This window comes from Syngnathoides biaculeatus, chromosome 14 (genome assembly GCF_019802595.1).
Source record: "Syngnathoides biaculeatus isolate LvHL_M chromosome 14, ASM1980259v1, whole genome shotgun sequence".
In the NCBI taxonomy this organism is placed as follows: Eukaryota; Metazoa; Chordata; class Actinopteri; order Syngnathiformes; family Syngnathidae; genus Syngnathoides; species Syngnathoides biaculeatus.
This window is the reverse complement of record NC_084653.1, coordinates 23,585,787-23,608,361: the sequence shown is the minus strand read 5'-3', so window position 1 is coordinate 23,608,361 and position 22,575 is coordinate 23,585,787. Positions and strand designations below refer to the sequence as shown.

General features: G+C 49.4%; 1 long non-coding RNA gene across 1 annotated transcript; it reads right to left on the bottom strand.

The window, feature by feature from the left end:
• Window positions 1–547: 547 nt before the first annotated feature.
• LOC133512709 (uncharacterized) lies at window positions 548–18,674 on the bottom strand. Its single transcript, XR_009798265.1, has 3 exons — window positions 18,241–18,674; window positions 15,332–15,486; window positions 548–1,000 (listed from the first exon to the last, which is right to left on the bottom strand). It is a non-coding gene; the product is annotated as an uncharacterized LOC133512709 (long non-coding RNA).
• Window positions 18,675–22,575: the final 3,901 nt, after the last annotated feature.

Here is a 22,575-nt window from a genome sequence, read left to right as displayed (position 1 = left end):
TGATATGAAAATGGGTTTTGACACCTCTGATTTACTGTTGATCTGAAGAGATGTCAACAATATTACTAGCATAATACTGGATAAAGAAGTGCTGACTTAGACTAAAAAAAAAAAAGGTAAATTAATCACTCAATCATCAACTATAAATTGATTGATGACATAAAAAGGCCTCAAAGCGCTCAAATAATAAATAAAATCCACTAAATAAGGGAGTGATTGCAGTAAATCATGGAAGTACAACAGCAGCTGCCAGCTGGCTGAGGGGACCCGACGATATGTCGCAAGAACCAGATCCATGGCCCACGTCCAGACCGGACTAACTTCTCCCCGACTCTAATCCCATCAACGCCATCGAACTAGCGTTAATTTAATTGGCACGAGGCGGCAGTTCAGTTCGAGTCAAGTGCTTGGGCGCGACTGTCACACGGCAACGCTTGAAAAATGAAACCCCGAGAAAGTTTTCACCGTTTTTCATGTGTTGGAAATGATACATTCAAGTACCGAAGGGGAACTTGTAATGTTTTCCCACGTTTGCTGAACATTTCCATCCACCGAAGCCCGCAGTAGGAAAATGCACGCGTGGGAAAACTTTTTAAAATCAGCGGTCGGCCACGGCGTCCAAATGGAAGGGCTTCTTCGTTCTCATCGAACGCAGCGTTGTCAAGCGTCGCCACATTTGCAGTAAATCAGCTCCGCGGGACTCGCGCCGTCAATATCGTCGAGCGGCGAGAGGCGGCCAAGGACAGCCAAACAAAACAACGTCGGGAGAATTCTCCTCACTCGTCGCTGCGTGCTGGCGAGTGGAGATACCGCTCAGAAACGACACCAGAGAGTTTTTATGAGCCGCTTTCGACGTGTTGGAGAATACGCAGACTGTCGTGATGGTGTACTGTCACATGCAAGTGACCCAACGGCCGAAACGCAAAAGCTCCCTTCTGCAGGACGTTCTGATCGTCGTTTTTCACTTTGGGAAAGATGCTCGTGCGCGATGATCCCGCCCCTATGTTGGACAGAAAAGTCACCTGATCAAAAACCTCCAATCGGGTTCACCGGCTGCCGTAACTGCTTTCTGAGTTCGATCGGATTTCAGACAGGAGCTTCAGCCTTTTCGGCCATTGATGTACAAGGCTGCTAAACTTTTTTTACTTATACTGCAAGTAAAATTTGCAACAATAAAAATGACCACCTGTCGTAGAAAAGCCCTAACCGACCCTCGTGAGGATAAGCGGCTAAGAAAATGGATGGATGGATGAGATTGTTTATTTGGGTTAGGGTTACGGTGGCACGGTTAGCAGCTGTAGCGCGTTGGCCTCACGGTTCTGAAGACTGGGGTTAAAATCCCGGTCTCACCTGTGTGGCCTTTGCTTGTTGTCCCCGTCCGTGCCTGCGTGGGTTTTCTCCGGGCACTCCAGTTTCCCTCCACATCCCAAAAATAACATTAATTGTACACTCTAAATTGCCCCTAGGTGTAAATGTGAGTGCCACTGTTTCTGTCTCAATGTGCCTTGCGACCAGTTCAGGGTGTACCCTCCCTCCTGCCTGTTGACAACTGGGATAGGCTCCAGCACTCCCTGCGACCCCTGTGAGGATAAGCGGCTAAGAAAATGGATGGATCGATAGAGTGAAAAAAAAATTCCATACAGATTTCGTGCAAATCCATTCAGCGAGACACACGAACCCTTTATTTCCGTCACTGGGCCACGTAAAAAAAGGTGTAGCGTGCCAGATCGCGCCCCCCAGCCCTCAGTTGGACACCGGCGCCTTGAAGGCTTTTCCCCTTGTGCGAAGACGAGACTTCTAAATGTGTGAAAATGAGCCACGCTAGTGTTCCACATAACAAAGTGTGACACGGCGTGTCCTCTCCTGCTTTCTCTCTCGCCACGGTTGGGGGGGGGGGAGATGGAAACAAAAGAGGTGGGATTGTACGGATACAAAAAGAAAGAAAAAAAGAAAAGAAGTCATTGAGCCAGAATATTTCAGTTCCAATATTTTCCGAGGACACGTCGGGAAATGCAAGATGAATGATTAATGGGACGATGGGGGGGGGGGGGGGGGGATAATGAGATAATGTAAAGGACGGTAAATAAAGGATGCACATGGGGGGGGTGGATGGAGAACTCATTAAGGAATGGAACGCGGCCTGCTTGCTTATTGGTGGGCCGCCTCGTTGTACTTAATCACTCCTGTCCAAGTCTCTCTCTCTCTCTCTCTCTCTCTCTCTCTCTCTCTTTTTCTCTTCTCCCCCCCCCCCCTCTCTCTCACAAACAAACAGACAGAAACGGCTCCGAGCGGCTCCGAGGCTGCTTGACTCACTTCCAGCGGCCCGTGTCACTCTTCCTCCCCGGCTGGCGACGCCGCCCCCCTCTCATCTCTCCTCCATTCACTCCACGGCGGACCTCTCCGCCCCCCCCCCCCTGCCATCTTTATCCAACAACCTTGAGGTGATCTCCACGCGAGGTCACGCCCCCACCTCCCCTCATCCCCTCCCCCGTCCTCAACCGGCCCTTCCGCTCGAAATTCGGTCCTCGTCGCTCCCTTGCCTCCCGTAACCTTCTCTTATTTTTTTCAAACACACTCCATTTCTCCTCCTCCTCCTCCTCCCCCCCATCCCCCACAATCTCATTTACTTTCCCTGCCTGCTCCTTTTTCCATCCTTCAGTGTCCCCCCCCCCCCCCGCCCCCCCGTCCTCGCGAGGTTATGCAAGGTTGTCTTTCCACGCCCGCTCGTTCTTGCGCTCGGGCCCGCAAAGTCTTTCAAACCGGCCGCCTCATTAGTTCTCCTCGGTGCCGCGTTCCCTCGTTTCTATCGTTTCGACGGCCGTCCACCTGTTCGTTTGGACAACTAACAAATAGGCTAACATCTCCCCCCGGGGGGGGGGGGGGGTCTTTTCGGAGCCTCCGTCATTAGACAACAGCAGTAACTCGGCTGGTCCAGCTGATGTCAGCATAGTTTTTAATAATCCTAAAGGGGCAGAATTCCTCGGGGGGTGCAAATTTACACTTCCCCAGCGAGCCCGGCGCCATGTTTGTAAACTGCGATGTGGGCTCGCACTAAAGGGAGACTCATAGGTGAGCCACCTGCGTGTTGATACTTTAATTGCGTCGTGGCGAGGGGAAACAATCTATACGGTACGCTCGAGGCCAAAAATGATTCATATGTGGGACTCATATTGAATTAAAAGAATGTGTGTGTGGCGGCACGGTGGATAAGCTGGAAAGTGCCGGCCTCACACTTCTAAGGACCTTGGTTCAATCCCACCTCTCCCTCTGTGGAGTTTGCATTTCCCCCCGGTGCTTGGGTGGGTTTTCTCCAGGCGTTCTGGTTTCCTCCCACTTCCCAAAAACATGCGACATTCCTTGGACACTCAAAATTGCCCATAGGTGCGATTGTTGTGAGTGTGACTGTTGTCTGCGATTGGCTGGCAACCAGTTCAGGGTGTGCCCCGCCTCCTGCCCGTTGACAGCTGGGATAGGCATCAGCGCTCCCCGCGACCCTTGTGAGGATAAGCAGCAAAGAAAATGTATGGGTGGATGGAAAACACAATACACCCAAATAAAACCTGTATTCTGTACTCTACTGATGAAATTGTCCATAGGTGTGATTGTGAGAGCGGCTGTTTGTCTCTATGTGCCCTACGATTGGTTGGCAACCGCTTCAGGGTGTACCAAGCCTCTGACCTGATGATAGCTGGGATAGGGTCCAGCACTCCCCGTGAACCTCGTGAGGATAAGCGGCAAAGAAAATGGATGGATGGAAGTTCAATTGAGAAAAAAAATTTCACCCTTGTCATTAAAATATTACAATTTCATCAGTAGAGTACAGAATACAGGTTTTATTTGGGTGTAACATGTTTTCCATCCATCCATACATTTTCTTTGCCGCTTATCCTCAAAAGGGTCGCGGGGAGCGCTGGTGCCTATCGCACCTGTCAACGGGCGGGAGGCGGGGCACACCCTGAACTGGTCGCCAGCCAATCGCAGACAACAGTCCCACTCACAACAATCGCACCTAGGGGCAATTTAGAGTGTCCAATTAATGTTGCATGTTTTTGGGATGTGGGAGGAAACCGGCGTGCCCGGAGGAAACCCACGCAAGCAAACTCCGCACAGGCGGGGGCTGGGATCGAACCCGGGTCCTCAGAACTGTGAGGCCAAAGCTTTACAAGCTGATTCACCGTGCCGCCCTACATATGATATATATATATTTTTTTTTTCTTTCTTTTTTTTAAACACACACATGAACATACAACATAGGGGTGACTTACATATACATAAGGGGGGGGGGGGGATTTAGTCATTGGGGGCCCAGGGCAAAACCCAGTCGTGGGCCATGAGTGTACTGCTGTGACAAAAGCTTATTTTCGCCCCTCGACAAGGTCTCCAAAGATGAAATGAGGAAAAGCTCAATTTGTTAAACGTGATGGATTGCGCTCAACCAAATACACACGACTTCATTTCAGGTAGGAATTATTCTTCTAAATTTCAAATTACCAAAAAGTTTTTAGAATGCCAAGTTGGCTCATTTGAGGACAATGCGTTTAAAAAAAGAAAAATGACAGGGAGTCATCGCAAACGTACACGGAAGCGTGTTGCGGCCACACGTTAAACTTGGGTAAACCTCTCCCCGACAGACGTTTTTTTTATTTTTTAATATCCATTGTTCTCAAATGAGTCCAACGCATTTTTAAAAAAAAAGAAAATAAACCGTCTGTCACGGAGAGGTTTACGTAGCTTAACGTGTGGCCGCAACATGCTTCCGTGTACGGAGGCTGAAGCCTATCCCACTGGTTTATTTTCTTTTCTTCAATGTGTTTCAATGTTCTCAAATGAGTCCAACACGTTTTTTTAAAAAAAGAAAATAAACCGTCTGTCACGGAGAGGTTTACCGAAGTTTAACATGTGGCCGCAACACGCTTCTGTGCACGTTGGAGATGACTCGCTGTCTTTTTTTCCCCCCAATCATAGTTAATGAATGCGAGTTTGTGTAAAACTAGGGGTAATTTTTTTTTTTTTAAATATTGGTATTTGTCTTAAAAAAAATCTGAGTGACTCCATCACTTTGTGGGAATTATTTCTGATTGCGAACAGATCCAGCAACGAAGTATTTGTATGCGTCCAGACTTTTCTATGCTTTCAAATTCTTCCGTGGAAATCCCAACGATTGACTCACCAGATCCATGTGTAGATCCAGTTGTCCAGACAACCGGAAGCGGGTTAACGGTCCAATTTCTTATCGGCGAAAACATCGACTTCTGCATTAAATATGGGTCCTCTATGTTGAGTCTCTCTCATTTTTTCACGTACCTTCGTTTATCATCACCTTCTAAATGTTTATCGGACAAAACTCTGGGCGTCGTGCTCAATGATGTATTTTCGCGTCATCTCGAACTGACTTAGCATTGAAGAACGGTTTGTTTGACCGGCACTTCCGAGCTCCATTTGCCTCATGGGACAAGCTTCGTGTAAACAATCAGATCACGACACGCGACCATTGTGGGGACTCCCCACAATGCAACGGTGTCCCCGCCACGCACGGGAGTGCAAAGTGAGCCCATTAAAAGGGGTGTGAACAGGCCGCGATCGTGCGAAGATCGCATCAAATAACGTCGCGCCCCTGCAGCCTCACGGCCGTTTTGTATTTGCATCCAAGTCGGTCCAATTACTCACACGGATTCTCACTCTGCCCGTTTACGGCAACGCGTCCCCGAATGGCCTCGGAAGCAGTCGAGCAGGTGCTGAGTTGTCACCCGGCGTGTCCCAGTAGCGCCACGACGCTGCATTTATTCAGGCTACCGGTGTTTATTTCGGAATCCGCCGCGTCGCTCTATCCCCGGTGGGCCTCATTTAGATGTTTTACAGCACGCTCGCGATGTTACGGTGAGGAAGAGCGACTGGGTGGAGCAAATTAACGCCGAGCGCATCCGAATCTTGCCGTTCGTTTTCTCGTGCAACCCGCCATGCGTTGCTGACTTGTGATCTTTTCGGGATATCTGCAAATATCTTCCAACACGAAAATGCTCAGTTTTATTCTCACAATATGATGATTATTTGGGTGGTAGAACTACCGTATACTGCGCCGTCCTACTCATATTTGGGGGGGGGGGCAAGGAAGGATGGATAGAGAAAGAAAGAAAGATAGATAGATAGATAGATAGATAGATAGATAGATAGATAGATAGATAGATCGCTCGATAGCTAGATAATAGAAATAAAGAAAGAAGAAGGATAGATCGCTAGCTCGATAGATAGATCGATCGACTAGCATAGCTCGATCGCTCGATCGACTCGCTAGCTCGCTCGCTCATCGCTCGCTCCTAGATCGCTCGCTCGCTCGCTAGCTCGCTCGCTCGATCGGATATGTGGGTGGTGATGGATCGAGAAAGAAAGAAAGAAGAAAGAAAGAAAGAAGAAGATAGATAGACAGACAGCCCGACCGACGACAGACAGATAGATAGATAGATAAATAGATAGATAGATAGATAGATAGATAGATAGATAGATAGATAGATAGATCGATAGATAGATAGCTAGATAGATAGATAGATAGATAGATAGCTATCTAGATAGCTAGATCGATAGATCGCTCGCTAGATCGCTCGCTCGATAGATAGATCGATCGATCGATCGATCGATCGCTAGCTCGCTCTGTGGGTGGGTGGCTGGCTAGCGCCCGAAGCCCGCCGCCCGCCCGCCCGCCCGCCCGCAAGCCGACGAAAGCCCGAAGCCGGATAGCTCTCTAGCTCGCTAGCTCGCTCAGCTCGCTCGCTCGCTCGCTCGCTCGCTCGCTCGCTCGCTCTCGCTCGCTCGCTCGCTCGCCTCGCTCGCTGCTCGCTCGCTCGCTCGCTCGCTAGCCCTCCCGCCCGCCGCCGCTCGCTCGCTCGCTCGCTCGCTCGCTCCTGCTCGCTCGCTCGCTCTCGCTCGCTCGCTCGCTCGCTCGCTCGCTCGCTCGCTCTGTGGGTGGGTGGCTGGCTCGCGCCCGCCCGCCCGCCCGCCCGCCGCGGCTCGCTCGCTCGCTCCTCGCTCGCTCCTCGCCTCGCTCGCTCGCTCGCTCGCTCGCTCGCTCGCTCGCTCGCTCGCTCGCTCGCTCGCTCGCTCCTCGCTCTGTGGGTGGGTGGCTGGCTCGCGCCGCCCGCCCGCCCGCCCGCCTCCGGCTCGCTCGCTCGCTCGCTCGCTCGCTCGCTCGCTCGCTCGCTCGCTCGCTCGCTGCTCGCTCGCTCGCTCGCTCGCTCTCCGCTCGCTCGCTCGCTCGCTCGCTCGCTCGCTCGCTCGCTCGCTCGCTCGCTAGCTCGCTCGCTCGCTCGCTCGCTCGCTCTCTCTGTGGGTGGCTCGCTCGCTCGCTCGCTCGCTCGCTCGCTCGCTCGCTCGCTCGCTCGCTCGCTCGCTCGCTCGCTCGCTGCTCTCTCGCCGCTCTCGCTCGCTCGCTCGCTCGCTCGCTAGCTCGCTCGCTCGCTCGCTCGCTCGTCTGTGGGTGGGTGGCTGGCTGGCGCCCGCCCGCCCGCCGCCCGCCCGCCCGCCCGCCTCCGGCTCGCTCGTCGCTCGCTCGCATCCTCGCTCGCTCGCTCGCTCGCTCGCTCTCTCGCTCGCTCGCTCGTCTCGCTCGCTCGCTCGCTAGCTCGCTCGCTCGCTGCTCCTGGCTCGCTCGCTCGCTCGCTGCTCTGTGGGTGGGTGGCTGGCTCGCGCCGCCCGCCCGCCCGCCCCCGCCCCGCTCGCTCGCTCCTCGCTCGCTCGCTCGCTACTGCTCGCTCGCTCGCTCGCTCGCTCGCTCGCTCGCTCGCTCGCTTCGCTCGCTCGCTCGCTCGCTAGCTTCTGTGGGTGGGTGGCTGGCTCTCGCCCGCCAGCCCGCCCCGCCCGCCGCCCGCTCGCTCGCTCGCTCGCTCGCTCGCTCGCTCGCTCGCTCGCTCGCTCGCTCGCTCGCTTCGCTCGCTCGCTCGCTCGCTCGCTCGCTCGCTCGCTCGCTCGCTCTCTGTGGGTGGGTGGCTGCTCGCGCAGCCCGCCCCGCCCGCCGCCCGCCCGCCCGCCCGCCGCCGCTCGCTCGCTCGCTCGCTGCTCGCTCGCTCGCTCGCTCGCTCGCTCGCTCGCTCGCTCGCTCGCTCGCTCGCTCGCTCGCTCGCTCGCTCGCTCGCTCGCTCGCTCGCTCGATCGCTCGCTCGCTCTGTGGTGGGTGGCTGGCTCTCGCCCGCCCGCCCGCCCGCCCGCCCGCCCGCCCGCCCGCCGCCGGCTCCTCGCTCGCTGCTCGCTCGCTCGCTCGATAGCTGCTCGCTCGCTCGCTCGCTCGCTCGCTCTCTCGCTCGCTCGCTCGATAGATTAGATCGATAGCTAGCTAGCTCGACTCGCTAGATTCGCTCCTAGATCGATAGATAGATAGATAGATTTCTGGGTGGATGGAATCAAGATTCAGAGTCACAAAGGAACACAAGGAAACAAAATAATCGCGACAACAGCAAACAGGACAAAACAAGGGAAACATCCACAGAACTGGAACAACAAAAACCCGACACAGATCGAAAGAAACCACAAGAAGAAGACGACAAGACGCGAGCGGCCGGCGGGAGCTGATTGGTCGACACAGGGAACATGGCTGACGAGGACAGGAGACCAAAGGCTAATGTCGGAGGAGGACGGCAAAAATCTACAGGGAGGAAAAAATAAACACACACGAGCGCGGGAGAACACACAAACCCGAGTCGAGTTTGCAAGCCTGAATCTCAGAACCGTGAGGCACGACTTCTAACCACTAGCGCACTGTGCCGCCCAATTCTTTGACCAAGTTTCGCCCAAAGTATAAAACATCTTTTGAGCGGCGCGGCAGCTTTAAGTGTGCATCCCAAGTCCCGACTCGCTATTTTGGGACAAATGGCTGAGACTCGTCTGGCCACGGAGGCGTAAAGATGAGACAAACAGAACCACTTAACCGGCGAGCCGGGCCCGCGCACTTTGTGTCCGCCGACTCGCTTGACAGATACAAAGTCGTGCTCCGCGGAGACTCCAACCGTCATAGTTTTTAAAATTGTTTCATTTTTATTATCTTTGGCGCTGCAGACCTGCGCGGAAATGATCATGTATGAAAATAAATATCCGCCGCTAGGATTTGAAATTGAATTTGAATTTTGCAGTTACGCTTTGAAGCGGCAAGGGGACACTCGAGCGGAAAAGGTAAGAACGAGACCGGTGGAATACATGTGCCGAGGAAGTGACTTTTACCGGCCCTGTTAGGGCTGAGCTAGTGTTAGCGCTGTGCTAGCGTGTTTGCCGCTGCGTCACTGGCGTGTCTCGGTGATATTTACCGGTGAGTTTTATTTTAACCGGCCCTGTTACCGTTAGCATTAGCGCTAGCGATTGGCTGGGTGTTCGGTTCTGACCTGAAGCGACCCCGCCCGGTGGCACAAACGGTGAATTTCGGACAGCGAATTGTAGCCGGTTGAATTGTTAACATTGAAAAGTTCCACTGGAATATCCATCCATCCATTTTCTATGCCGCTTATCCTCACGGGGGTCACGGGGAGTGCCGGAGGCCTATCCCGGCTGTCGACGGGCATGAGGCGGGGTACGCCCTGAACTGCTTGCCAGCCAATCACAGGCCACATAGAAACAAACTGCCACACTCGCAATCACACCTACGGTCAATTTAGAGTGTTCAATTCATGTTGCATGTTTTTGGGATGTGGGAGGAAACCGGAGTGCCCGGAGAAAACCCACGCAGGCACGGGGAAATAATGCATGCAAACTCCAGACAGGCGGGATTTGAACCCGGTTCCTCAGAACTGTGAGGCCAATGTTTTACCAGCTTTACATTTTGAATTCAAATCCGGTTTTCTGTGGAATTTCCAATTCAAATCCCGGTGGGACAGATTTTCCCCCATAACCACGCCAAAAACAACGTTTGAAAAACGTTTCCATAAATATTGCCCGATGCAAACATCGTTTGACGAAAACTGAACGTCAAGCATACACACGACGAATTGTCCGTTGTCCCGATAGACAAACGAGCAACCGCGTTCACGTTCTCACGTTTGGACGGCCGAGAGTCGTGCGGGGGATTTAATTTCAATTTTCTACCCAGACCGTCACTCCGGCAGCAACTAAAACTGCTCGGCCTCTCGAGAGTGGAATTTAGTAATTGCCTCTCGAACCATACGGGACATCCTTTGATAATGTATGTGCTAATATTAAAACACATTAAAGATGTTTTGACATCATGCGAGATTAAGTCAGTCCGCCTGCGGCTTTCTAAGCCCGCACCGGCAGGACTGCGCAAGCGTGTATCAGCATATATTTGCCGCTGCCTGCATCCTCTGAAGAACCGACAAAAGAACCGAAGCGAGAGCCTTGAGAAGCGCCCCCGAGATCCCGACAAGTTTCACGCTGAGGACGGTGGAGCGGAAATTATTCATGGAAGCTTGACGCTTGAGAGTTCAACGCGAATGGGATAAAAATATCCAGCCTTCCATTTTCCTAGCCGCTTCTCCTCACGAGGAACACGGGAGTGCTGGAGCCCATCCCGGGTGTCAACGGGCGGGAGGCGGGGCGCACCCTGAACTGGTTGCCGGCCAATCGCAGGGCACTTGGAGACAAACAGCCGCACTCACAATCGCACCTATGGGCAATTTAGAGTGTCCAATTGCATGTTTTTGGGACGCGGGAGTGCCCGGAGAAAACCCACGCAGGCGCGGGGAGAACATGCAAACACACTTTCAACCCTGCGGTTTATGCGGTGATGCAGCTAATTTGGGCATTTTTTTTTCTAACGGCCGCAAAGGGGCACTCGAGCGGAAAAAGTAAGAATGAGACCGGTGGAATATACGTGCCAAGGAAGTTAGTTTTACCAGCCCTCTTAGCGATGAGCTCAGGTTGGCACTGTGCTAGCGTGTTGCCGCTGTGTTACTGGCGTGTCCCAGTGATATTTACCAGTAATTTTTATTTTAACCGGCCCTGTTAGCATTAGTGCTTGTGCCGCAGTAGCTTAAGTGTGGCGCTAGTGCTAACGCTAGTGTTAGGCTGATTTGTGCATTTTTTCTAACAGCTGCAAGGGGGCACTCGAGTGGAAAAGGTAAGAATGATACCGGAATATATGTGCCGAGGAAGTGACTTTTACCAGCCCTGTTAGCGCTGCACTCGCGTTAGCACTGTGCTAGCATATTGCTGCTGTGTTACTGGCGTGTCTCAGTGATATTTACAGGTATGCTTTATTTTAACCGGCCCTGTTAGCGTTAGTGCTGTGCTAGCTTAAGCGCGGTGCTAGTGCTACTGCTAACGCAAGTGCTAACCGGTGTTAGGCTAATTTGTGCATTTTTTCTAACGCCAGCAAGGGGGAACTTGAGCGGAAAAGGACCGGTGGAATATATGTGCCAAGGAAGTGACTTTTACCAGCCCTGTTAGTGCTGGGCTCACATTAGCGCTGTGCTAGCATGTTGCCGCTGTGTTACTGGCGTGTGTTAGTGATATTTACAGGTATGCTTTATTTTAACCGGCCCTGTTAGCGTTAATGCTCGTGCTAACGCACACAGCTAACCCTAGCACTAACGCTAGTGTTGGGCTAATTTGTGCATTTTTTCTAATGGCCGCAAGGGGGCACTGGAGCAGAAAAGGTAAGAATGAGACGGTGTTAGCGCTGTGCTAGTGTGTTGCTGCTGTGTTACTGGCGTGTCCCAGTGATATTTACCGGTAAGTTTTATTTTAACTGGAAACTGTTAGCGTTAGGATTAGCATTAGCCTTAGCTTATGCGCGGCGCTAGTGTTAAACTGTTTCTGTGTACCATTTTTCTTTTATATATCTCGTGTTTGAATGTGGGTTTCAATGTGGGCACTTGCGGCTTTTACACAGCTGCGGCGTACGTATGTACCAAATGTTATTTCCTTTACAGATGTACTCGGTACGCTTATAACCAGGTGCACTCTGTAGGCCGGGAATTAGGTCATCAAATGTGATTATTTATTATAATTTGTACAGATTACCTTTGAAAAAGAGTCACGCCAGTATTCGAACTTGTGGTCGCAACCATCTCCATTTTCCAAAGTCTTGACGATTCCCCGAAGGGCCGAAACCGCAATAGTTCACCGAAAGCTCCTCACGCAGCTCAGACAAAGGAAGTATTCAACGCCTTCGTCGCTCGATTCACGTCGAGAAATTTGACTCCAAACACGAAAACCTGCAACAAACACGCGCGGTACTTTTCGGTCGACCTAAAAAAAAAGGGCGGCGTGACGCGCGTGTGCAACCTCGAGAACGAGTATCTTTATTGAGGTCAGGTGTCAAAGCCCCGGTGTGCAAAGGTTAAAGCTATATCCCTCTCCTCTTTGATGTTAGGATGCTGGAGGTGCCCCCCCCCCCCCGTGCCCCCCTCCCGCAGCACACGAGGAGAATGCCTAATTTTCTCATCTCCCGCCTGTGCTGCCCCCATGGCCCCTCATGACTGCGGTTCTTCTGCGCCCGCCTTGCTTTATTCCTTCAATCCGGCTCGGCTCAAAGTTGAGACTCGCCTGAAAATGAAATTTTCAGGGGTCTGGGGGCGAAGTGGGGTGGGGGTCGGGGGGGGGTATGGGCAACAGCTTTTCAAAAGAGGACCAAATATAGTTGAGTCGAGAATGATTCATAGCCTGGCCACATTTCGAGTCGCGTTGAGCTTATGTACGTGTTGAATGTGTATTTTCTTTTTAGCTATGAATAACAGAACAATATTGTTTTGCGGCGTCTAAAGGATTCTGCTAACATTTGTGACCCGCGGCTTTTTGAAGAAAGTTTTCAAACACCCCCCGCTGTCTCCCAATATTTGAATTGAGAATAGGGCACCACGGCAGAGGGGGGAAAAAAAGGAAAAGGTTTGGGTAAAATGTTGAAATGTGAGCTGAACTGGATATTTGATAAAGAAAAACTGGAGAATGATCTATGATCAATTAAATGAGGTGTGTTGCTGGAAGAGTTCCATGGTGTTCACAATGGATCTTTCTGACCCGTCAATCACTTGTACAATAATAGCCAATCAGATAGCCGCATTGTCTTGACACGTGACTTGACACGCCCCTGCCGCCATGTTCTCCCACAAGCAATGCTGGTTGCCAGTAGCGGGCGCTTGGAAAAGTTAACATTATGAAGGAAATGGTCCTCAGTTGCGCTTGGGGAACGTGAGCTTTCCAAGTAAAAAGTACTCACCCTGCTTTACACGCGCAGTACAATTCCACTATTTGATCCTGTTGTTTCAATATGAAGTTTGTGAGGCATCAAAATGTTTTTGCATCGATCGGCAACGATTCGCCGTAACTCTGACGTTGCGTCCCGCTCCGTCCGAAATCTTAATTCCGTGTCCATATCATACAGACCTCTCTCTAGAACTCTGACGCATTTTGCAAAAAACATACCTCAATATTATCTGGAATACGCGATAGAGAATCCAGTTCAAACATGTTCTGTTCAATCGCCATTTTGTGAACTTGTGGGACATGGCCAAGGGGGCGGAGCTTAAGATCCCCAGTCGGAAAGGTCCATCAAGGTCCGTCCTCACCTGGCGCCGCAAATGTCCTGATCGATTCCCAGATAAAAGTGTCGCGTGATTACCGCAGACTAGAAAATATGAAATGTTTGTTTAATATATTTGCGTGTGTCACCTTCGTTCAAGGAGTATGTTTTGACCAAAGACGGCTCTGACATTAATGGGGTCCAAAAATCCCCTCAAAAGTTGCCGGTAAAACTCCTCCTTGTCCCCATGTGTGCAAACATCCCCGTTTAAATCCATTTTTAACGTATCGCTTGTGACACTTTTTTTACGTCCACTGACAACAAAGAAGCTTCCTCACCAAGCTCTATTTTTACTTTAAGGGTGTGCATGCAAACCTTCGAGCAAGTCACGGGTCCGGTCGGGGAAAGCGGAACGCAATTGTGACATTTGCCTTGGTTTGTGTGTGATTTTTTTTTTTTATTTTCATTTTTCTTTGCAGTCCTTTTTTTGGGGGGGGGGGGCTTTTGTTTTGTTTTACGCCCAACGGCTGCGAAAGCACACAAGGGGGAATCGTCTCCGCTTCCCAAACTGATCCGAAAACCCTCCCCGGGTTCGAGTTTCATCTTTGACGTATGCGGTTTAATCGCGCGCTGCGCCCTGTCAGGAAAAATGCGGCTGCAATATTTTAGGTCGTATTGATCGCAAAATTGCTTTCGGAGAGGAGCACCAATGTAAAAAAAATGAAAATAATAATAGAATAGAACCCGGTTTTGTGAGTTGTCGTTGGGCAATTTAAAATGTTACCTTTTTCCACCATTAAGATCGATCATAAAATTGAAAAAAAAATTAAAATGAGTCAAACTCATCCATAATGGAAGCCAAAAGAAAAACAATGCAATTTTTCATCATTCCTCATTCGTCTCGAATATCTGCTTCTGACGAGGACTCATTTTTCAGTATGATCACTGAAATTCACCCAAAATCGCTTCTTCAAGTTCACGCGTGATTTTTTTTTTGTTTTTATTTTGTGCGTCGCTACCTTATAATGCTAAAAATATTTTCTTATTAAATTAAATACTTTCCAGGGGGCGCAACTGAATTTTAGGTACCTCTAAAATATAAAGAAAATGACAAAGGCGACACTAAGTTTTGCTCCCATTTTTAAGATAATCTTATTCATATTAATTCATTATTTTATATAATATTTTTCCTTTTTCGGTACATTTTGGGTGATGGCGTCACACCCGTAAAGGCGCTAGCGAAGCTCATTTTCTAAGACGTTCTCTGATTCTTTTTACGCGTACATATTTACAACTCCACCCGCAAGGTCCTCCAAATCTCATGCATCCATCCATTTTCTTTTGCCGCTTATCCCCACGAGGGCCGCGGGGAGTTGTGGAGGGACTGTGGAGTTTGCATGTTCTCCCCGTGCCTGCGTGGGTTTCCTCCGGGCACTCCGCTTTCCTCCCACATCCCAAAAACATCCATCCATCCATTTTCTTCACCGCTTATCCTCACAAGTGTTGCGAGGTTGTGATGGGGCCTATCCCTGCTATCAACAGGCAGGAGGTGGGGTAGACCCTGAACTGGTCGCCAGACAACCGGAGGGCACATTGAGACAAACAGCCACACTCACAATCACACCTAGGGGCAATTTAGAGTGTCCAATTCATGTTGTATGTTTTGGGGATGTGGGAGGAAACCGGACTGGCCGGGGAAAGGCCGGGATCGAACCCGGGTCCTCAGAACGGAGAGGCCGACGCTTTACCAGCTGAACCACCGCGCCGCCAATTATTTCAATGTAGATGAAATCACGCAATAACTCCTCATAGACAGCAGCATCACTATACACATCAATATTGCGTATAATACTCCAGATACGCTGACGTGAGTCTGCTCACAAGGCTCTGCTGACTGTAACACCTCCGGCGCCGCTGAGCCATTTGGGTCCCATTTGGGTTCCGACGTGGCCTCGTTCGAGTCGGGATTTATGGAATAACCGACTGCTGCCTTGGCCCGCTCGGACGGTCCTCCGTCAATTTCCTTCCAGGCGGCCCTTGAGGAACACAGGAAGCATCAAACGCCGCTGACAGCAAGATTGAGGGTTTGCACATTGGATTTAACTCAGAGACTCAGCCGAGCAGTCAGACATACATAAATTATCGTTTGGACCCTGCTGCACCGACGTGCATCCCACATTATACAAGTTTGACACCAAATATGATTATTGGTGAAATGGCACTCACACATACTACACTCACGCCCCCATTTGAAGTCTGCAGGCGAATTATTTGGACAGAAGTTTTGAAACACATCTCATCCGTCCATTATCCAAGCCGCTTATCCTCACAAGGGTCACAGGAGAGCCGGAGGACACCCCGGACCGGTCGCCAGTCGGTCGCGGGGCAGATGGCGACACCGTCGCTGAGCGGGAATCGATCCCATGCTGACTGCACTAAAGTCAGGCGTGTGTACCACTACGCCGTCAGTGACTCTGAAACACGTTTCAATTATTTAAAAAAAAAAAATACTTGAAGGCGGCACTGTGGATCAGCCGGTAAAGAGTTGGCCTCACAGTTCTGAGAACCCGGGTTCAATCCCGGGCCCCGCCTGTGCGGAGTTTGCATGTTCTCCCCATGCCTGCGTGGCTTTTCTCCGGGCACTCCGCTTTCCTCCCGCATCCCAAAAACATACAACATTAATTGGACACCCTAAATTGCCCCGAGGTGTGATTGTGAGTGCAGCTGTTTGTCTCTCTGTGCCCTGCGGTTGTCTGGCGACCAGTTCAGGGTGAACCCCGCCACCTGCCCTGCCCGTGCCTGCGTGGGTTTCCTCCGGGCACTCCGCTTTCCTCCCACATCCCATAAACATCCATCCATCCATCCATCCATCCATTTTCTTCACCACTTATCCTCATGAGGGTCGCGGGGAGTCCTGGAGCCTATCCCAGCTGTCGGGGTACACCCTGAACTGGTCGCCAGCCAATCGCAGCGCACATGGAGACAGACAACAGCCGCACTCACAATCACACCTACGGCAATTTAGAGTGTCCAATTAATGTTGCATGTTTTGGGGGTGTGGGAGGAAACTGGAGAGCCCGGACAAAACCCACGCAGGCACGGATAAAACACGCAAATTCCACACAGGCGGGTCCGGGATTGAACCTCCGAACTGTGAGGCCAACATTTTAACCAGCTGATCCACCGTGCTGCCCCCCCAAGTGCGTGACTATTTGTCTCTATGTGCTCTGCGATTAGCTAGCGACCAGTTCAGGGTCGACCCCGCCTCCTGCCCCGTTGCCAGCTGGGACAGGCTCCAGCACTCCCCGCGACTCTCGTGAGGATAAGCGGCAAAGAAAACGGATGGATGGATTAAAGGAAGGCACTCGCCTTCAAATATCCACGATTCTTCAACCCCCCCCCCCCCTTCAACCCCACAGGCTTCATTTGCACAAAATCTTTGGCCGGAAAATAAGCCGGGGGTGGGGGTGGGGGTGGGGGGGGGGAGAAGAAGCGTTGAATACTTACTTGGCTTTTCCGGTCACACGACATACGGAAACCGAGTCCAGCAAATTTATACTGCAATTTAATTGGCGTGGCGACGGGTGTGCGCCGACTCCTTCGCAAAACGCGGCGCTTTCTCATCTTGGGTTCATGTGACGAAGTGCAGTGAGAATGAATATGTTCTATATCTATCTATCTATCATCTATCTATCTATCTATCTATCTATCTATCTATCTATCTATCTATCTATCTATCTATCTACTTATCTATCTATCTATCTATCTATCTATCTATCTATCTATCTATCTATCTATCTATCTAGATCCACCCACATAGCTATCTATCTATCTATCTATCTATCTATCTATCTATCTATCTATCTATCTATCTATCTATCTATCTATCTATTATCTATCTATCTATCTATCTATCTACTATCTATCTATCTATCTAATCTATCTATCTATCTATCTATCCTTCTTTCTTTCTTTTTCTTTTTCTTTTCTAATCCATCCATCCATCCACCCACATATCTATCTATCTATCTATCTATCTATCTATCTATCTATCTATCTATCTAATCTATCTATCTATCTATCTATCTATCTATCTATCGTCTATCTATCTATCTATCTTCTCTTCTTTCTTTCTCTTCTCATCCATCCATCCATCCATCCACCCACATATCTATCTATCTATCTATCTATCTATCTATCTATCTATCTATCTATCTATCTATCTATCTATCTATCTATCTATCTATCTATCTAGCTATCTATCTATCTATCTATCTATCTATCCTTCTTTCTTTTTCTTCTCTATATCCATCCATCCATCCACCCACATATCTATCTATCTATCTATCTATCTCTCTATCTATCTATCTATCTATCTATCTATCTATCTATCTATCTATCTATCTATCTATCTATCTATCTATCTATCTATCTATCTATCTATCTATCTATCTATCTATCTATCTATCTATCTATCTATCTATCTATAAAATTAAGCGTATGTACCCCGTGGCATCTAATCACATCCACTCAAGCCAAACCGGGAGACAATAAACAGAACGAAAATTGCATTTGTGCACGCGTGCCTGCGCATACCGCGTGTCAAAAAAAAAAAAAAAAAAAAAAAAACAGCACGTTAGTATGTATGAGTGATTAAGTGTTTACATATGTGCATTTCTATATTTGCTCGAGCGAGCGCGCGTCCAGTCTTTAGATGCGCCGGTCGAAAAAAGCGCTTCCATCTGACAGTAATTATTGCCACTCCGTCCCCCGTAGGGGATGATTAATACCTGTTTGCGTTTCTGTTTATCTCCTCGCATGAGTTTGGGTTGTTAAGTCATCCGGCGAGCTCGTTTCAGTCTCCGCCGAGGAGCCCGGACTCCCTGCTCGGGTCTGGTCTTTGTCTGTTGGAACATAAAACTTGACCTGGCCGGGGCTCTTTAATAATACTGTAATAATAGATGCACGTGCGTACAATATTTGACATTATCGACGGCTGCGATCTCTCGTGCAATGGAGGCGCGTACCTCCGCCCGAGGCCCAAAAACGAAATTCACGGACTACTTACTGCGTTTGTGTTCCTGCATGTCATAATACACTTGTATTATGTCAATTATATATAAATATAAAAAATACAAATATCCATTATTACAAATGGATGTGCGGCGCCATCATCTGGATTGTTTTTTTTCTTCATTCGCAGCATTGTAACGCAATACTTTTTCCTTCCGTAGTATTTATTTCATCTGATAGAGCGCAGGTGTCAAACTCAAGGCCCAGCGGGCCAGATCTGGCCCGCCAGATGGTTTAACGTGGCCCACGAAGGCAAATCATGCGTGTCTACTTCCGGGAATTTTTGTTAAAATTTCAAATTGGCGTGTCATGAATAACAACTTGGAGATATTGCAAGCATTTTTGTCTTACCAAACATGAAAAATAGTCAAAAAGCCCATTTAGCATGATTTTATTGCTTGATTTGATTTTTTGATTTTTTATTCTATTCGATTCTATTCTATTCCACCATGGACGGATGGCTGGATGGTTGTTTCTTAATTTTACCTTTATGGGTCATTCGGCTGTGCTTTTGCTTTATTAGTGAGGCATGTGCCTACCTGTGTATGTTTTTTTTTTTTTAATACAGTGTGTGTTATGAGTCTTGTATAATATGCACATTTCCCATGCGCTAACGTTACCTGGGGGTCGTTATTATTGCTACGGGAAGCCGTGGACGAACAGCTCAACACAACAACATGGGCAACGCACAACTGGTCATGGAGCATACATTCCTTCATATCCAGCCATCTATTTTCTTAGCCGCTTATCCTCACAAGGCTGGCCGGGGGTGCTGGAACAATCCCAGCTGTCAACGGGCAAGAGGCGGGGTACACCCTGAACTGGTTGCCAGCCAATCACAGGGCACATAGAGACGAAGAGCCACACTCGCAATCACACCTACGGACAATTTAGAGTGTCCAATTAATGTTGCATGTTTTTGGGATGTGGGAGGAAACGGGAGGGCCCGGAGAAAACCCACGCAGGCACGGGGAAAACATAGAAACTCCACACAGGCGGGTCCGGGATTGAACCCGGGACCTCAGAACTGTGAGGCCAACGCTTTCCACCTGAGCACGCCGTGCTGCCCATATGTAGCATATACCTGAGACTAACTGGTGACTAGTTTAGGGTGTAGTCCGCCTATCGCCCGAAGCCGGCTGGGATAGGCTCCACCTTTCCCACAACCCTTGTGAGGATAAGCGGCTTGGATAATGACATGACTTTATATTCTGATATATTATTACAAACAAGGATGACTTTTTGGCATAACATGCTTAGTTTGATTGAATTTTCATACCGTCCGTCAATGTACAAGGCCCCCCCCCCCCAACCCACATATGGTTTGATCCGGGATCATTCTTTGCAAATTCACCTATTCGCTGAAAAAATAACAGTTTTGTGTTTAAAACGCCACAAGATGTTGGCAAAGCCCTTTCTAAATATGCAATTTGAGAAGCGATAATTGAAACATTAGTAATACTTTAGAGGTTGACTGAGAGGCAAGCTTTCTGAGTTGGGGAGGAGCTAAGTTTAGCCTGGGTTGTTAGCGGAAGTGAAAGAGAGACCATGGCCTGGACACATGCGCTTCAGGTGCACTTTTGAATGTCAAATAATCTGCAAGATAATTATTTAAAGCATAATAATGACAGTGGAGTTTGAAACAAATATTAACTGCGGTATTTTATAGTTTGATCTATTATTAGAAACAATCAAAAATATTTTCAAGGTTTGGATGGGGCGTTAATTACCCGTCGGTTTTCCATATTTGTTGCGAAACCCGGTCCTCATCCCTGATACATGGCGAGGGGGATGACCGTCGTTGGGTCTTTTCCATCCGCAAATCCAATGAAGTGCCCGTCAGACGCGGCGCCAGAAGTGATCCGGTCCGAATGGAAGCGGAGACGCCGTCAGCCGATCGGCCCGGCCGGGCAGACGGGAGCCGGTCTGACTAACAGACGGGCTGTGGGGGCCGATTACGGAACACTACCCGAAACCCGGAGCGTGACGCATCGGCTCCTTGGCGGTCGCCCTGGCAACACGCCATTGACGACGGCGACCGTGAATGATTTTGGAGAGTTGATTGGAACGGTTCGCGCGCGGACCGGACGGAGTACGACAGCTGCAATCTCTCGCGCAGCTGGAAATCTACACTTCCAATGACTTCATCAATCTCCGTGTGCATATTTGCGTTCCGTTTAAAAATGTATCCCCAAGCGTCAGATGCTTCCGGCACGCTGCTTGAACATGAACTTGCAAAAAATGTTTGATGAAACTATTATGCCAGCAACCTGCAGCATACGCAAGGGACTCTGCTCACCTCTTTTCTGGGTTTGGACCACGTGATGGACACAAACGTCGCAGAGATAGTTGGGGCGTTAATTTGGGGTCGCCAGCAGAGGGGGGTGCGCCCCGAAATGGCGGCTCCCCTCAGTCGAATAGACAGTGATCCATTACACCAGGGGTGTCAAACTCATTTTTGTCGTGGGCCTCAGAGGGCCGTTACGACTGCGAAACCATCAATTTTTTTTCATCGCCGCATCATATTTACACCCGAAATTTATGAACTAATTTGAGAATCAGAAATCAAGGGTAATGACTTTTTTTCCAGCCATTATTCATGTTTGACAACACAAAAAGGCTTATAATATCTCATCATTTGAACTTTTGGTCCAGATTTTCAGAGGAATCATAAAAGCTGACACAGATGATTTTCCTCCGTGGGCCACACGAAAACATGTGGCGGGCCGCATCTGGCCCCCGGGCCTTGAGTTTGACACCCGTGAATTACAATGTTTCTTATTCCACACAAAACAAAGCACTGCTAACCACAATACTGTTTTGATTCGTGGTACCACATAAAAAGTATTCTTGCAGAAACAATAGTAATAATAATAATAATAATGCGGATGTAGTAGAACTGTTTTAACGATGGGCATGACATCAGCGTTTTCCTGTCCTCTAATTGGTTGGTCGGAGCTACAAGGTTGAAGATTTGGAGTTAAGTTTATTTCAGGTACTTCCGGCTACTACTCAGTACCACTACGACTAGTAGAGCCTCGGTTCTCGAAATCAATCCGTTCTAGAAGGCGGTCCGAAAACCGATTTGTTCGAAAACCGAATCAACTGCCGCGCGAGTTATGTTATTTACAGTTTTTTTTTTTTCGGGGGGAGGGGGTTCGTTCGAATTGACAATAACGTAGCGGGTCGTGGGTGGGTCAGCTGGTCGGCCTGCGCGGGTTATGTTATTTCCGTTTTTTTTTTTTTTGTTTTTTTTTTTTGGCGGGGGGGTTCGTTCGAACTGACAATAACAAAGCGCATTGTGGGTGGGTCAGCTGGTCGGGTCGCGCGCGTTCTGTTATTTACGGGTTTTGTTGGGGGCGTTCGAATACCGATTTTCGTTCGAAAACCGATTTGTTCGAGAAAGGGGACGTTGGAGAACCGAGGCTGAACTACATAATGAAGCCGACGCCAATTAAAATACAAAGGAAATGCACGCCGCAACGACATCGACGGGAAGCGGGTCTCCTATTAAGTGCAAGCAGTAATCCGCCTCTGCTCGGATACTTTACCGTTAAATTCTAATTTTACTCTTGTACGACCGTTAAAACCATTCAAGTAGTGTGAGGCGTGCCGTCTACACAATCCTCACCCTTCACTTCCCTACAAGTTTCACCAAAGGGTGAACACACAATTCACCGCGTCTTTGTAACTTCCTGTTACATTTTAAAATGTCCGCTGATTAAACATTGGCTGTACTGATCATAAAGGTGTTGCGATGGTGACAAATGGCTGCAATTTCCGACGGGTGGCGGAGCCGGATCGATGCACATTAGCATCGGAATGAGAGCTTTGAGACTGTATCGTTGCGATACTACGGCTTGTTTGTCACATCTGACACACCGACGGGGAGGCTGTAGTGGCATATAAACACACTTTTGCTACAGGGACTTTTCCACCGCCTCCTCAAAGGTCATTCTTTGAGAACAGATTGGAGGAAAGTGTGCTCTTTATCAAAGGGGGTTGGGGGGCTGGGGCAGGAGACGGTGACTCAGTGGACGGAACGCTTTGAT